The sequence below is a fragment of the Canis lupus genome, chromosome 38 (assembly GCF_011100685.1).
Source record: "Canis lupus familiaris isolate Mischka breed German Shepherd chromosome 38, alternate assembly UU_Cfam_GSD_1.0, whole genome shotgun sequence".
Taxonomy (NCBI): Eukaryota; Metazoa; Chordata; class Mammalia; order Carnivora; family Canidae; genus Canis; species Canis lupus.
In genome coordinates, this window is record NC_049259.1 from 13,065,582 (window position 1) to 13,082,582 (window position 17,001).

Sequence of the window (17,001 nt, forward strand, 5' to 3'; positions counted from 1 at the left end):
TCAAACATAAGATGGTGTGCCCCAGCCGAGGATTTCACTTTTGCCACAAATAACATTTTCCTAGCAGCGAAGTGCAACCCGAAGCCTGACAGGAACAGTGAGATGCTGAGCACTAACAAGCTATGGTGAGCAAGAGAGTCCAAACTTCTTCACATATGCAAACTCAACATTTAATTTTCTGCAAGATTACCCACAATAATTACAAAGTTTCTATAATACAGCCTCAAAAGCTTGGAACTATGAGATCCATAAGAATTGATCTTTTATCTTTTACCTTTGCTGTGTACTGTGTCTGCGTAACATAGCAAATGAACGTAGGCGATATTTTCCTCTAATTTCTAGGAGTATTAAAGTGAAACTTTACCAAAATTAAAATAATCATTAAATAGTCCAATGGAAAGAAATACAGAGTAAACCTCCAGCGTACAAACGACGTTGAGGTAGACCAAGACCCATTGTGCTTTTTAAGCAGGCGTCTTTTAACTCAACATATTTGTTGTCTATATGATGACTAATAGTTTGACATCTAAAAGTAATGTTGAAATATTAGCTGGTAGCTGCTTCTGGTTAATGATGGTTTGAGGGCAAAAAGCTGACATCTATATGACACCGGTGTGTTCACTGCCAGTCACATAGAGTACTTTTGAAGCATTAGCAATAGCTTGAATGGACTTCCTACCGGGAATCTATGGTCAAATGCTGACTAATGCCAGATCAACTTGAAGATTTTGAAGCCATTATCAAATACATAATTTCTCTGTCGTAGTCTTAGCCAAGCCAAGAAATTCACCTTACTATTCAGAACTGTATTAGGATCTTATTTAACCGATGTTAATAAAATAGAGCTCATAGGAGAAAGAGCACACATTAACTTCACCTTCTAATATCCAGGTGATTTTTAAGGTTCCATTCCAAAGGGGGAAAAAATGACACTCACATTTTAACTAAGTATCAGACCAACAGGATTTTATCCTCAGGGTATTAATTGCTTTAAGAAAGGAAAAGTTGCACCGTCTACCTTCATAATCACTTAGGTGTCCCTTCACTTTTGAGATGATGTTACGGACAAGGATTACTCTTCTACGATAGTAAAATGGTGGGACTATAGGTGAACAGGAGAACAAAGCTTGCATGTACAAGGTCATTTCTTTCTTACTTAGAGCTGCCTCAACTTCATCTTCTGAGAGGCCTAGAGTATATTTCCACTCTCTTGCCTGACCTAAGAAAGAGAGGAAAGCCTGAGGACTGGGTAGAGAGAGGTATTCTGATCCTACATAAGTCTCCAAGGGGGTACTTCCCCTTCCCCTCACTTTTCAGTGGAAGGCAAAATCAGAATCTTTGCACCATCATTAGCCAAAGATATCACACTCAACACAAAACAAGACATTGCGAGTATTTCTTCTAACATTCTCAGGGTGTTTTTCCCCTTTGTAACTTTCTTCACACTCATCTTTAGTCCTACCCTGCACTGGCTCTTTTACAAGACTGATATCTCTAAGGGGTAGAATCAATCCAGATGTGGATGTCAGAAGGCCCAATTTCTCTCTTGTCTTCTGCTCTGTTTCTAGCAAACTGTCACTCTGATCAAGCCACTTATTCTTGCTAAGTTAACTCAGCTGCCACAGAGGGAGATGATAATTTGTGACTTCATAAATTTTCACTACACAAATATCATGAATTATTAGAAGAAGTACTTAAATTGAGAGAAATAGTCGAAGGGAATCATTTTGCATGTGATTATAGTGACCACGGTAAGAAAAAATTATACATCAACAAGCACAATCATTCTCAGGCATCTTCACTCAAAACTGGACATATGGTTCCATGACCTTCTAAAGGAAAGCATAGAAAGCCAACACCTTTTCTCCTTTCAATCCCTCCTCTCCACCTCCATTGCTTTAATACTGAAAAGGGGTCATTGGGCAGGGTTTTTGTTTGTTTGTTTGTTTGTTTGTTTTGCTCCCAAGGATGCTAGGATCTTTGCTTCATGGCCTAACCTCAGGGTTTTTGCTTACACTGATTTAAGAAGGTAATCTGGCTTGGCATCAACCTTGGAAATTACAAGCATTTTCAATTCTCCTTTTTCCTTGAACTGTCATTGCTCAGACAACCATTTGGTACCTCCCTCTTTTCTTGGTCCCCTATACTTACCCAAACCCATATCCTCAAAACAAACATGCAGAGTGGGAAGTACCTCTCGGAAGGGAACTCCATCTGCTCTACAAACAGAGTGCCAGTCAGACATAATGTGGGAGCAGCAGGCTACTGTCTGGGGAAGACACCATAGCGTCTGGTGGACCCCAGGAGGCTAAAGCACAAGAAAGCACAGGATTCTCTCCAGCACACAGCCTGGAACCTAGGGGGTTGGAAATGTTGTAAACCATAGCCCTTACACCATTCCTCAAAGATCAGATGACGGTATTCCAGACTGGAAGGTGATAGCAAAAAGGGCCATCCTCTGAGTTCATTTTCCAGACAGGCCCTTATGATGTATACCAATATGACCCTCCTCTATCATGTGTCCGCAAGTTTAGAAGTTGATTATGTGATGACCATACCAATTAGAAGAGATCATCACAGGAAAGAGAAAAATCTTTTCTGGAGGCTCACAACCAGAGAATGGCATTGATATCTAGAAGTTGCTATGATCTTATGGAGATCATTGCCTCTCTGCATAACACAGTCTCTTCATCTGTAAAACTGGGAAGAAAATGTGATTGATTTAACTCTTAATATTTTCTTTTTGAAAATCAATTCAACAACAGAAGTAAAAACTACCTTGAAATACAAAGTATTAAATATTACCTAACACCTAGTCTCTTACATATAGATTAATCTAACTTATGCCTATAGTTGCAAAAGCACAACATGACTTTAAAAAATCTTCAGTGTTACTATCTGAAAAAGCAAAAGGATGGTTCTAACATGATTTGTCCCTATGTCAATGAACCCATAATTCTTTCTTTCCACATATCTATCTATATTTTTGTATAACTCTCAAGTCCCCAAAGGTAGCATGATGAAGTAGAAGAGTGCACTGGATTTAAAGGTACAATACCATAAGTTAAATTCCAAAACCATTATTTTCAGTTTCGTTGTCTTGGAAAAAAATGTCTAGTATCAGGATGATGATCCTGGACCATCCACCTCCAGGATCGCTTGAGTGTTAAATGAGAGGCATGTAATTAAGCCTCTGCCTCATTCTCTGTCTCTGTCTCTATCTCATCTTCCTCCTCCTTATTATCCATGATCCTTTCCCACCTCTGTCTCTCATCTTTTCCCGTCCATAAGACAGAATTAAGTTAAATTTCTAGATCTTCTGATTATTGAGTAAATTAAGTTACTTTTTGCGATGGTCATCTTCTCTGTCTCTGATTTGAGTCTCTGAGCATGCTAGAGTAAATCCATTTCATGATTTCTCTTTTATTCCAGAAAATACATCTTTCCCATTGCCTCTGCAAATTGTCTCCAACTTAATGAGCTAGTATGGGGAAGATACATAGGGAAGATTACACATCTGAGGCTTGGTTCTGTAGCTCACGAGCTGAGTAAGTTCTATCCCCTCTTGGAGATTCAATCTTCTCATTTGTTAGATGGGGGCAACACTATCTCATAAGAGTAACGAGGGAATTGGATCAATTAAGATGCCATATAAAACACATGGCATAATGCCTAGTTAAATGGTGAGTGCACAATAAAGAGCACCTTTTATTATGTTAAAACTAAAAAATCAGTTTTATGCATTAATGACACCATGGGTAACATTAATAATGGCAATTTGGGGAGAGAATCTTAGGATACTATCCATGAAAGAGCTTGGAGACAGAAACCTCTAAAAATTGCTAGCACTGAGCAATTACTATGTGCCAACAGTTTTCCTAGTACTGTATAGGGGTGAACCCATTTGATCCTCATAACAATCATATGAAGTGGGTACCATTATTGTTCCAATTGAAGGTAAGGGAATAAAGACTTATAAAAGTGGTTCACTCATTTCTTCAGATCATCACAGATAGTGAGTGGTTGATCCAAAATTCAAACCCAAGTCGTCTAGTTCCAGAGCTGTGATGGAAAGCATCTTTCAAAATCGCACTCCTCCAGGGAAGAACAGCATCTTCTAGACCAACTGGGATGTTGCCAGTAATTTGTCACCAAGAATAAAGTACTGAAGGCTGCCGATTATTTTCTTTTTAATTGAAATGAGTATAGTTGTACTTATAATGGCACAGCTCTTGCCCACCAACGTACTGATTTCCTCCCTAGGGTAAGAAAGAAAGAACCGTAATCCAAGCCAAAGCCTTGGGAGCTGCTTATATCCTGGGCTCATCTGTGGTATGTGCACATCACCCACCAACATCAGCATATTTGTCCTGACCACCATCACCATTATTGTCACTATCATAATATCATTCCTTATGGATCACTCTATGCCAGGCATGTGGAAATGCTTCACATTCATTTTCAAAGAAAATATCGAAAACCACTGAGCTACCCCATTCCAGATGCATACATAAAACCTCTTTCTCGGGATCCCTGGGTGGCGCAGCGGTTTGGCACCTGCCTTTGGCCCAGGGCGTGATCCTGAAGACCCGGGATCAAATCCCACGTCGGGCTCCCGGTGCATGAAGCCTGCTTCTCCCTCTGCCTGTGTCTCTGCCTCTCTCTCTCTCTCTCTCTCTGTGTGACTATCATAAATAAATAAAAATTAAAAAAAAAAAAACCTCTTTCTCATAATTTTACTATTCATGACTCCAACTGCTGACCTTGGAAAGGAAAGAGGACTGGCAATAACGTTTACTGATATCTGTCTTGTGTCAAGCATTGGACAGGGTGCTTTCCACGTATAATCTTACTGAATCCTCAACACAACCTAAAATAAGCATGATAGTTATTTTAATCTCAGTTTTACAATGAAAGAAACCACAGCTTGGAATGGTTAAGTGTCTTTCTCAAGGATCACAGGGTTTCTAAATTATGGGTTTAGCATTAGAACCAGATCTATCTTACTCTTTGGAGCAATCCCTTTAGGATAGTCTCGCCATTTCCTAAGCTAGATTTTTTTCCACTATCATATAGGTTCTCTCTTTTGTAGTCTATAAACTAGAAGGCAGGAGCCCTCAAAAGAGCACTAGCTTGGGAATCAGAAATCCCGAGTTCTAGTCTGTTTTTGCAACTCATAAGTTGTGTGACTTTGAGCAAGTGCTTTACTCATTAAAATAGTTTCCAGCTCTAACTTGTAGAGTCTATGATGTCCTAGAAATAGATAGTAGATGCCTATAGCCACTCATATGATATCAATTCTGATCACAGGATTTTTTTTTCCTGCCCTTGGTAGAGAAGATTATGGAGAGGGGATGCTGCATGAGTGAACTTGTTGACCAGACCATCAGACACTGGCGGTGAAGGAGGTTGGCTGGGAAGTGTGAGAAAGTCATCTACCTTGCAGCTGTCCCTGCCTGAACAGTACCATGAATAAACAAGAGTCCCTCTCTAGAGATCTCTGTTGGCACCTTGTCTTCATTCCTTTCGGGAAAAAAAAAATCATACCCTTGTGAAGAATGTATTGCCTTCTACATGCAACTGCCAAAAACCCAACTGTAGGCAAAATCCATCTGACAAAATCCCTTAACCGCTTTGATTCAGTTCTTAAAGGAGATTAGTTGTTGGAAGGTCACAGAGAAGCCATCCTACTGCACATGGCAGCTTGGGGTTTCAAAGCTTTCAGTACTGAGGGAATCTCCATGCTTGATGTCCCTTCTCTCCGTGCCGTTTAATCAATGAATCAACAAATAGTTACTGAGCAAGGCTTCCCTGGGGTCTGCAGGTCACCTCAGATGTGCCTCTCCTGTTCAATAGCAGGAGAAAGAAAAACAGATTTTTCTGACTCCTCTTAAACTTTCCATTTATAAAATCAGAGCTAGCATGAAAAGACCGTGGGTCTCCTGTTCCTCTTTTTTTCTTCCTTGAACCTTTATGGTTCACAAAGAAAAAGAAAATGCTATATACCTGAGATAATATATAAGAGCTGGAGGGAAGGAAGGAAGGAAGGAAGGAAGGAAGGAAGGAAGGAAGGAAGGAAGGAAGGAAGGAAGGAAGGAAGGAAGGAAAAGAAGGCAGGAAAGAGGGAGGAGGGAGGTAGAGATAGAAGGAGGGAAGCGGGAAAAGAGGAAAGGAGGAAAGAGAGAATCAGGCCCTTAGACTGCAGGAAGGACACAGTGAATGTGTACACAATTCTCTCAAGAAATGTCTCTTTAGTAGCATCTAACATCCATGTTTACTAGCCTGTTAATTATTACTGCTCTTTAGTACATACAATGATCTATCACTAGTTTTAAGCTTTTAGGATTGATGTAATTATGAATCTCTCATACTTTTAGTGTCCTTCTGCTCTCAACTCCAGCAATAGGATCGCAGGCCAAATGTGCATGTTGTCTCAATACCCAAAACATCAGAAATTCTATCCTTTTAAAAAAAATGGTAATTTTCCTAAATAATCTGTAAATAATTGAAAAAATACACAGTAATAAGAGACTACTTTTGGCTTTCAGTAAATGTTATATAAACCACTACACTATACTACAAAGTGATGACAAGTTACTGCAGCGTACAATTACAGAAAAAGACCAACTGATGATGTGAATACTGTCTTTCTCTGGCTCAACACTAATAGCAGGATTCTATTTAGGCATAAGTTTCCTCAATTAAAAAAAAAAAAAGGAAGCTGGCATCAGTTTATTGGACACTTGCTATGTGCCAGACACAGCATGAAATACTTTCTATGCATTATGTCCTTTGACCCTTTCCTTCGCCCACAGATGTGCATTATTATCTTCCATCTACAGATGAGGAGGTGAAAGCTCAAAGACATGAAACTCTGCCCCAAATCCTAAGCATAGTGGGGCCCAAAGAAAAGGGTGCAACTCATGTCTGACTCCAAAGATTTTGCTCCTAACCACCCTGTAGCTGACACTTTATTCCTATCCTTCAACTTGGAAAGTCAAGGCCAGGAAAAGTAAAAATAACATAGTTTTAATTTTAATTCACCCAAAACCCTACCTGGAGTTTCCACACTTGCTTTGAAATTGCTCCCTTCTCCCTCAACATGAATTACTAGAGTCTCTTCTTTCATTTATTTTTGATAAGCAGAGCTAGCATTAGAACGGTAAACCATGAGGTCACAGCTAACCACGACATTCTGAAGAATTCTTCAGTCTAAGCAGGCAGTGAGGCACTCCAACATCTTAAGAAGCTTGATTTTTTTTCTAAAAAAAAGCTTAAATATAAATACTATGTTAACACTCACAGATTTAAAGAAACCCCTAGATCACTAGATAAAACTCTTTAGCGTATACAGAGGGGGCTGATGCTCTTACATCCTACTGAGATTCTAAATTACAAGCCAATGCTTTTTCACGTGCTGATTGGGTCTGTCCAAGTGGAGGCAGTAAAGGAAAAATCAACACCTGAAATTCCATTACTCCGTATGACATCCATGCATGTACAATTATGCATCTCTTCAGAAGTATCTGTGTGTTAAAAGGAGGTAAAATATGAATACAGCTTTGTCTTTTGTTCTGAGATGATGCGATTATTTATACCATCTGCATGTGGCAGGAGGTGTGGCTCGAGAGACCAGTTCAGGTCTGTTTCACCTTGATACACAACACACCTAGAGACAGTCCTTGGCCTAAAGTGCCCATGGGTGCCCGTGGGTCACCCACACAGTGACTGAGCCCCTCATTCCTGCACACCAGGTACCTGCTAGGTCCACCCTCTAAATCTGGCTTCTAAAGGCTCCCTTCCTCCCCCAAGTTTTACGGCTCGTGCTTTTTCTTTCATTTCCTTTTTAACAAGCATAGCTGGTATCAGTACACCAAACCAACCATGAGGTTAACACTTCACACAGGTACAAGTTGTTAATATTTCTTGGTTGGAGGCAAATTTACGAACATAATAATTTTCACACGCGGAAACCATCCCTACCAGAGAAATGCAAATGGGATTGTAAAACTTGGTCCTTGCAGAACTCGGCCAAGGTGTGCCCGGGTGAGACCCTGAAGTGAGGCACAGCACCGCTCCCAGTATCTGCGTGTGCTCATTACCATACTGCAGAAGTTGCTTCTAGAGCCAATAACAGTTTTCAGAGAGATCGGGTTTACAAAATAATCCAGGGACTTCAGGAAGGGAGAGAAAAGACGCTTGTATCACCAGAAAAGCTAAGGAACGAAATGACTTATTCCTTCTTGTGTGCAGGAAGCTTGAGGACTTCTAGCACACAATTAGCATGACCTTCCATGAAGGAAGCCCTGGAATGCACCGATTTCCTTTTTGTTTCTAAAATAAAGGTACTTACCAGTGAAAATCCATAAGTCACCACACTGTGCACGGGATTACACTGGCCGCCCTTCTCCATGGAAGCAGAGAGTGGGACCTGCCAAGTTTGTGAAGACATCTACTTGGGTTGACTGGGAAGAGGTGTGTGGGGGTGGGGGGCGGTGGGGAGAAAAGAAAGACTTTCCCTTTAAAACTGAACAGAAGCAGATACATCACATGACCTTTTACCGTAATTTCTATTAAAATCATTTCATGTCTGGTTGCCTCTGCTCTCCTGGCTCATTTGTATTGTTTACAACAAGTCATTGCACTGGCAGTTAGTGGTGACTGAATCCATGGTTACCCGTTTTTACATTCACTAGTTAAATGGCATGCAGCTCTGCTGTGGGTTTCAGGGAGCAAGCTCTTAAGAAACCACAATCCAGCTATCAATCAGACTAATCTGAGAGAAATTAATCTTATAAACATAAGTATGGGTGCATATTAAAAATTGATAGGAAGGGGGCACGGGGCTTTTATTGGTTGGAGTTACAAAAGTGGACAAGCTGAGATCTGACTTAGAGTCTCAGAGTATTCGGTCTGTGGTCTACATCTTGCCAGCCATTCATGTCGTGCATCTAAAAAAAAAATCCTTCAAGGGTAATACGACCACCCTTTAAAACAAATCCGGCACCCCTCAAAAATTGCGTGCGCCTTCATTTTTTGCGAATGTTCTCAGGAGCTAAAGAGTGCCTAAATACAGATTTAACCAGACTGCAATCCCAGCAAAGTAACTTAAACAGATACGTACAAGACAGTAAAACACCAAGCAGACAGCACTGGGTAGGATTCAATTAAGACAAAACCTCAGTGGATTGCTCTTTACGAGTAAATTAAAACTGCAAACTAATATGTTTTATTGAGAGCAAGAACGGTACAAATTCACTCTATTGTCTGTGAATTTATGTGGTTAATTCTTTCAAAACAGTCCCCAAAGCAAACTTGTTTCTCAAGATGGACATGACCGACAATAATAATTGCTAATAAAAATTTAGAAGTTCTATAGTTTAATGCCCACAATAATTGTCCCACAAGTCACATCTAAATGCTAAATGAGAACAGCAAATAGTTAAAGCTAACATATTACAACCCCATCTACTGCAAAGTCACTGTATCAGAAGCTAGAATTGATTTGTTTCCTCAGAACGAATTGAAAATGAATGTAACATAACGTCGGAAAAATCCCTCCTGCACTGCTAATCGGATATTGTATAATGGTTGATTGCAGCTTTGCCCTGTGCTATTGCTGCCTAAATCATACATACTTACACGTTCTGGGTTCTTCCAAGAGTTTGGTGCAGTTTCAAGGACAAATGTCTTAAGGAAGCCTCTCTACTGTGCAGCAGGGAGCCTAGCTCGGATCTGATGACAAGAGCACAGTGCTAAATCTGACAACAGAGAAGGAAACTTCCTGCGTGAAGAAGAGATCTTGGAAAGTCTCAGGGTTAAAAAGGCTGCTTTAACTGTGCTGGTTGATCTGCTCCCTGGTTGTGTATACACAGTAGCAGCTGATCTGTGTTTGCAGCCCTGCAGAAAGGAACCTTTACTGAAAACCAATGGCATCACATTTCAGCGGAGCTGGTGCCAAGTGCTGGAGAGCAGAGCAACCTTTGACAACTTCACACAATTCAACCCAGCGCTCTTACCCCGGGTCAGGGAGGGCTGTGGGAAGTGTCCCCCCAACTGGGTTTCATCTCGGGGATGTTAGCGCAGTTCCTGGGAAACCAAACACCCTTACCCACTGGACTCTGGCAACAGGGTAAGGTATTCTCTGGACTTATCTTAAATATAGTCCCTGTCTCTGCTCGCCCTACCTACCGTGTACTGTATTGTCGCGGAATCTTTTTGAATGCCTCCCAATTTAAAAACATTTTTTTTTCCCTTCTGTCTCTTATATAAACCTTCAAATCCACCGTGTGTTACTAATCTTGAGTAGTTAACACTCTTCTGATGTTCCTCACAAATAAACTGAGGGGGGAAAAAAAATACAGGAGAGGGTGGTGTGGTTAACTCATTCTGTATTCTGCTCCCCAAGCCAGAGTCTGGAGGTTTAAAATGACTGTTTCTTTGGAGGCCATTTTATTATTGTTCATGACAAACTGGGAAGGACTGCAAAACTTCAGTCAGTAGAAGCCACTAGTATCATGAGGCCGTAAGGATACTGAGAGGAAGGAAGCCACCAAGAACAGAGGAAATGCCTTTCGGCAGTGGGATTACCTACTTCACCACCCTTCATGTGGAACAGAATGGAAATGCTAGACTTTGCTAACTCTGAGAGGGAAAGTAAGAGAGGGTAAGAGAAAGAGTGAGAATGAGAGAGAGAGACAGAGAGACAGAGAGAGAGAGACTCACCACTGGTCACTGTAACAAACTTAATCCAAGTCTCCAAGTCATTGGTTAACCACTTTGTTACCTGTGTTCCTGGCTGCCCTCCTTCCCCCTTCTGTCCCCATGACAAGTCTAGGTTTTGGTATATTACACGATATTTTCTCACTATTGTGCATTTTACATCAAAGGGCAGAAATCAGAATTGACAGTTTAACAAAAGGCCATGTCCCATGTGTCAGACAGCACGGGAAGGTGTTCTCCTACTTCTCTGAAAGCCAGCCCAGGAGCTGCCTGGGCAGCTGGTGGATTATCCAAGGCCTTTGCTTTTCTTCTGGGCCAAGCTATTGTTCCTTAGATTCGAGAGCCCACGTAATGTAATGAAAAGAACCTAGGCCTGGGCGCCAGGTAGACTTAGCTTCTCATCCTGACCCTACTACTTCCTACTTGCATGAGGTTAGGAGGTGCTTAAAATCTCCTGAATGTATTTCCTCATCTATGAAATGGTGACAATGCGTCTACTGCACAAGATTACTGTGAAGATGTGGGGGCACCTGGGTGGCTCAGTGGTTGAGCGTCTGCCATTGGCTCAAGTCGTGACCCCAGGGTCCTGGGATTGAGTCCCATGTTGGGCTCCCCAGAGGGAGCCTGCTTCTCCCTCTGATTCTCTGTCTCTTTCACATACAAATAAATAAAATCTTTTTTTTTTTTTAAAGATTACTGTGAAGATGTAAAAGATAACGTATGTCAAGGGCCTGGCATGCAAGCATTTACAAATGTTTCCTGAGCCTTGTCTGGGCGACAGGCATAGTGCCAGACACTGGGGGGTACAAAGTCAACAGACATATCCCCTACTCTCACATGCAGCCTACCAGGGCTCGCTCTCTCTCTTCCATCCTTCCCGTAGTCTCTATGATAAAGCATAAGAACCCTTTCAGATACTTCTCTCCTTTGATCCTCATAACAGGCTTGTGAGACGGATGAAACTATACCCAATTTACAAATGGGAAAACCACAGCTTAAAGAGACCAGGGCCACATAGCTAGTAAATGACAGCCTGAATAGCAACCCAAGCTCCAATTCTGTTGCACGCTTTTCATAGTGTATGTATACGAATTTGCCACGCAGAATTCATTTTTTTGCATAATTCTACATTATACAGCTATCCTTATTATACTATCTCGTGTATATATATATATTGTACTTCCCTAAAGATCTACTTAGAGTAGGGTGACTATATCTTAAAATGACTTTGTATTCTCTGACGGATCTAGCCTGATACGTAAGCATACTAGGGCACTTAAAATTTTCCTGTATTTGGGCCCCTGGGTGGCTCAGTGGTTGAGTGTCTGCCTTTGGCTCAGGTCATGATCCCAGGGACCTGAGATCGAGTCCCACATCAGACTCCCCACAGGGAGCCTGCTTCTCCCTCTGCCTATGTCTCTGCCTCTCTCTCTGTGTCTCTCATGAATAAATAAAATCTTTAAAAAAATTTTTTAATAAAAAATTTAAAAATAAAAATTTCCTATATTTAAAAGAAACTCAAGCTGAGTCCATTTTACGATTTATAGTCAATGTCACAGAAAAACAGAACTCCCCAACAAATAAGGATTTAGAAGCAATCGGTGGCCTTCTGCTCATGTGCTCTGTGTCTTCAATTCTTTCCAAATGATTATATATGTGTCAAAGTTTTTAACACTGACTCATGATTAAAACTCTCAAAGATTGTTTTCTTTGTTTCTTCTTCAGCGTATATGCTAGACATAGAAGGCCTAATGAATTTTGATGAGAGCAATTAAATATTTACTCTTAAATTCAACTTGATCCCAAGACATCTTGATTTCTAGGTTCACTTCAGTTTCTAGGTTAACAGATCACAATGTGTAAAATTCCGTTGATCATTATCTGGTGAATCAGAGCAGAGCATCAGGCCAGTCTCAGAATCGCAGCGGATTTTTGGATCTGCTTGTTTTTGTTTTCGCTTTTTTTTTGTATAGTGTCTATATATACAATCCAAATTTATTGAATCATTATTGATCTGATTCATTTGGGGCTTTAAAATGTAGACCACTTCTGATGGAGGAAGTGGCTAGACATTTATCAGTGATTCATACAGAAAAATAAAAATATTCTTGAAAGAGATCTGTATAGTATCTAGAGCTTGGAGTTCAACTGATGTATTACATTAATTAGTTCTGTTGCATCCTGGAAATATTTTTTTAAATGGAATTTGTATCATTATTTATAAGCACTTACTGCCAAACAATGATTCCTTCAGCCTTAACAAAAATCCAGGAAATATAGATTAATATCAATGTCATGGCAAAAATGCAAATGACAGGCAGTGGTTGAGACAAGGAAAACCATTTCTGAATACTCTCTTTTTCTTTCCAAAATCATTCGTTATTTTTAGATAAGCTGTGGCCATCTGTAAGGGAAAGTACACGTGCTCCTTAGGTAACTGGCACTGTAGAAGTTAGGATTATCAGGCTTCTTACATTCAACTGGCCAGCTGCATACTATTTCCTGCTTCCTCCCTAAATCAAGTAATATGTAAAGTACCTACCACAGTTCTTGGACTACATTGTGCAAGAAATATGTCTACCAAAGACCACTCTGGAGCCAAACAAACCGACCCACGACTCTGTCAAACCTGGGTTGACCCAATGACTTTTCCTCACCGCATAAAACTATATAGTTTTCAAGTGCTTTTCTACTCATGAGTCTCCCTCAACTCTTACAACCAACTTGGAAGTAGATGCTTCTATTATTTACCTTGTCACAGATAGGAAAAAAATTCCCCAAATTTAATAAAGTCACAAGATCATACAGGCAATAAGTGACCCAGCAAAAATATTAAAACGGATGCTCTATGTCTAATTTGTAAGCTTTTCCACATAGCTAACATCCTATAACATACTCTCCCTTCGGGAAGAATGTGTACATATTAGTTTCCCCTTTTTCTTTTTGGTGTCTCATCCAACCATCAATTAGATGCAGACCAGACTGTCTTACACGCACACACAGCGCCTCTCTCCTCTATCTTCATATGCCTTCCATCTTCGAGTCTCTCACTTCTAGGCCAATTACTTCAGAGAATAATTTTCTCTCCATTTTTCTTCACTCTCCTGCTTTTCAGTGCATTTGGGTGTCAAAAAACAAATCTTATCACAGGTGATAAACTTAGAAGTAGTGCTAATGTTACACTATTCCAAGGGAAAGAGAAGCCATATACTTTGCAACCAGCCTCTAAAAATCCTGAAAGTTTCTAAAAATCCCTTTCACACGCTCTGCAATAGTTTCCATCTATCTTTTTAACTTCCAGTTATATGTGCATTTCTCTTAAACATCAACCCTCCAGAGTCTAGATAAATGATAAACTATCATTCAGTTTTATTGCCTTTATGTTATGTTTATCACTTGTATCATAATAGAACTCTTTTTCATATTTTTTCATCACTGATACACAATATTTCACTCCAATAAGTTAGCATAGGCTTTTACAGTCTAGCCTAGGAAAGTAGTCAGCATTTAAGATTGTTTTATGTAGGGGAAAAAAGTGTGTTTTGAATAGCTAATAATTGATCTCCAAATGAAAAGTTTTCACGTAAACCCCTGAGTGTCTAAATTTCATGAGGCTTTTCACCACGAACCTGAGCACATTTCTTACTCTACTTACTAATATTTCTGGTCATAGCAAAGGCCAGACTTCAGTAAATAATTAGTTTATGGAATGGAAATAAACAGGAGTATAATTAATAGGTTGATTCATTACTAATCAATCACTAACGCAGAATCACAGATTTGCAGTAAGTTGGAGACATCAACTCAAACCCCTTCACTTAGAAATGAGGAAACAAAGGTTCACTGGTCTCGGATAAAGAAGATAACCGGATCAAACTATAAACCATGCTTATGACCATTTCAACTGATCCTTAGCTGAAGATCGATGTTCAGTCATAGACACATTAGCTAAAAAGAGCAAATTTCCAACTCTGAAGGTGATTGATCCAAAGGATCATCAGGTATTATGTCCCATTTCTGCAACCTTTGGAAAATAAATGTTCATACTAAATAGAAAATGAATTTCTAATAACTGAATTAAACTGTTCATCTAAATAGCCAACTTCGGATCTCTCTCCACACATAATAACTTGGAAAAATATATAGCCTGTGTTTACTATAGCACGATAGCCACAGTCTCTAAGAAGAGCTATAACTCGCTAACAATTTTCCTGATTTATGTTTGAAAACATACAGGGCATGAAATGATTTCTGCAACCTTATATTTTCCTCAAGAACACTGGTAGACAGAAGATATATTCCAAAAATCATGTTGGGTTGCTTGTTAAAGCTCCTTTTTAAATAGAAATGTGGGATAAGCAATTATGCAAGCACCACCAAAAAAAAAAAAAAAAAAAGTCATTAGGTTTTTTTCCCAATTAAGAGAGGAAAGAAGAGAAAAGGAAGGGAGAGGAGGAGGGATGGAAGGGAGGCATGGATGTAGGGAAGGATGGAAGTAGGGGAAAAAACTCTGATTAAAAAAATGTATTTTCTTATAATGTTTATATTGTAAAAACTGATTGCCTTCTTGAGTAAGAAAGTGCAATAAATATTCTTCCAAAGAGCAGCTTATGGATAATGTATGGTTATATACTGTAACTCACTATACAAATGTTAGTTATTCTTGTTCTAAGTATTTAACATATATGGAAATTTGCTTCACAATCTATAATTGTGCTAATAAAAACAGGTATTTGTGAATATAAATTATATTGGTCATAAAATCAGCCTTATTAACCTAATATATCTTAAAGCCAGATAGAATCTAAATGGGCCACGCTGGTAACGCAGATAATCTGGAAACACTGTTTACTGCACAAGTATCTACCAGGATTATACAAAAGTTTTGCTTTGCTTCACACAATGCTAACATCCTGAATTTGAATCTTCAAAACAGTAAACAATGACAATGTCCGGCATGCATATTTATACGTGTTTGTATAAAATAAGCACATTCATTAATTAGCACCCTTCCTGGAGAGTCCCATCCCCGTTATTTATTTTAGCAGGTGCCCCATCTGAAACAGCCCTAAGTGTCCTTAAGTAAATAAAAATATCTTTGAATCGCCAGTGTCTTGCATTTTATCACAGAGATTCCAAAGACATTCGACCTTCTTTTACGGTAACTGTGATCCTTCCCTCGTCTAAATGAACAAAGTGTCCATCGTAATAGAAATATAAACAAAGGCCTGATTTGAAAACTATCGATGATCCTTCTTCACAATTATAGGTATAATGGTATAAGCGCACTATGAAATATCTATATAGGGTGTGCGGTCGGAGAGGGTACAGGAGGTGGGCTTTACAGCCAAAGCAAAGGAGAAGGTGAGCTGAGGAGGCAGGGGCCTTCCAGGGCTGGAAATCATCAGGATTGAGTGAATGACTGGTATCTACCTTCTAAGAAAAAGAAAACCTCCCTGGCTATGTGATCAAGAAACTCAGAGACTCAACATCATTATGCTGTGTAACTTCAGGAATTTGTATTTCAAGACGTGCACAGATTTCTCCAGTTATCTCCATCTGAACATCCCAAACCCATCAGACGGTGTGTCTACATTCTATGTCAAAGGCCTGTATTACTTCTGCAATCATCTCTTAAAAGAAGGCCACGCAGGCCCTGCCTCTCCTTTTTGGCCGCCACCATTGGTTCCAACACAAGGTACTATTATAAATGAGGCTCAAAATAATCAAGAAGAAGATCATTCCAGAGAAAGGTCCTTAAACGCTCCTACGGCACCTCGTCCCCATCTGCTCGCACAGCAGCGTGACAAGCATGTAGAACTTATTCATAATTCCCTGCGCTGCTCCCTTAGGCCCTCTGACTCTATTGGGATGGCAGTGCTAACCTAAAAACTGAATTGCAAAGCTGAATCATCTCGCAGCTTAAAAAAAACCAACAACAAAGTGACAAGACAAAATTTCTTTGTTTGCACCAGGGCCGAGTATGTGATTTTGACTTCACAAATGACTTTGGCATTTTAAAGGAATTTTTTTTTTTAAATCACAATATTATAAAAGTTGGTAATCATTACTTCAAAATGACAGATTCTATTGTTCATGGCAAAATTTTCAGTTGGTTTTCTCATACCGGTGGTTCAATTGAAAGATTCACCAACTGTTCCCTGGAGAAAACAGAAGATCTGCATTTAAATGGAGATATAGTATTTCCAAATGCACAGTACCTAGAAGGCAGATACTGTCAAGGTTTCTTAGTGAGAATAACTCAAATTGTATTAGGTA

The 17,001-nt window shown here is 39.7% G+C and overlaps 1 protein-coding gene across 15 annotated transcripts in view; it reads right to left on the minus strand.

The window, feature by feature from the left end:
* ESRRG (estrogen related receptor gamma) overlaps positions 1–17,001 on the minus strand; it is a 615,477-nt gene that overhangs the window by 548,486 nt on the left and 49,990 nt on the right. For 2 of the 15 annotated variants that reach the window (XM_038586140.1, XM_038586135.1), the window contains exon 1: positions 9,643–9,891. The exons of 11 other annotated variants lie outside the window; for them this stretch is intronic. The gene's annotated coding sequence lies outside the window, so the exon portion shown is untranslated. Of the gene's footprint in view, positions 1–8,353; positions 8,461–9,642; positions 9,892–17,001 lie in introns of those variants that run through there. 2 more of the 15 variants (XM_038586148.1, XM_038586138.1) reach the window with 2 other exon arrangements.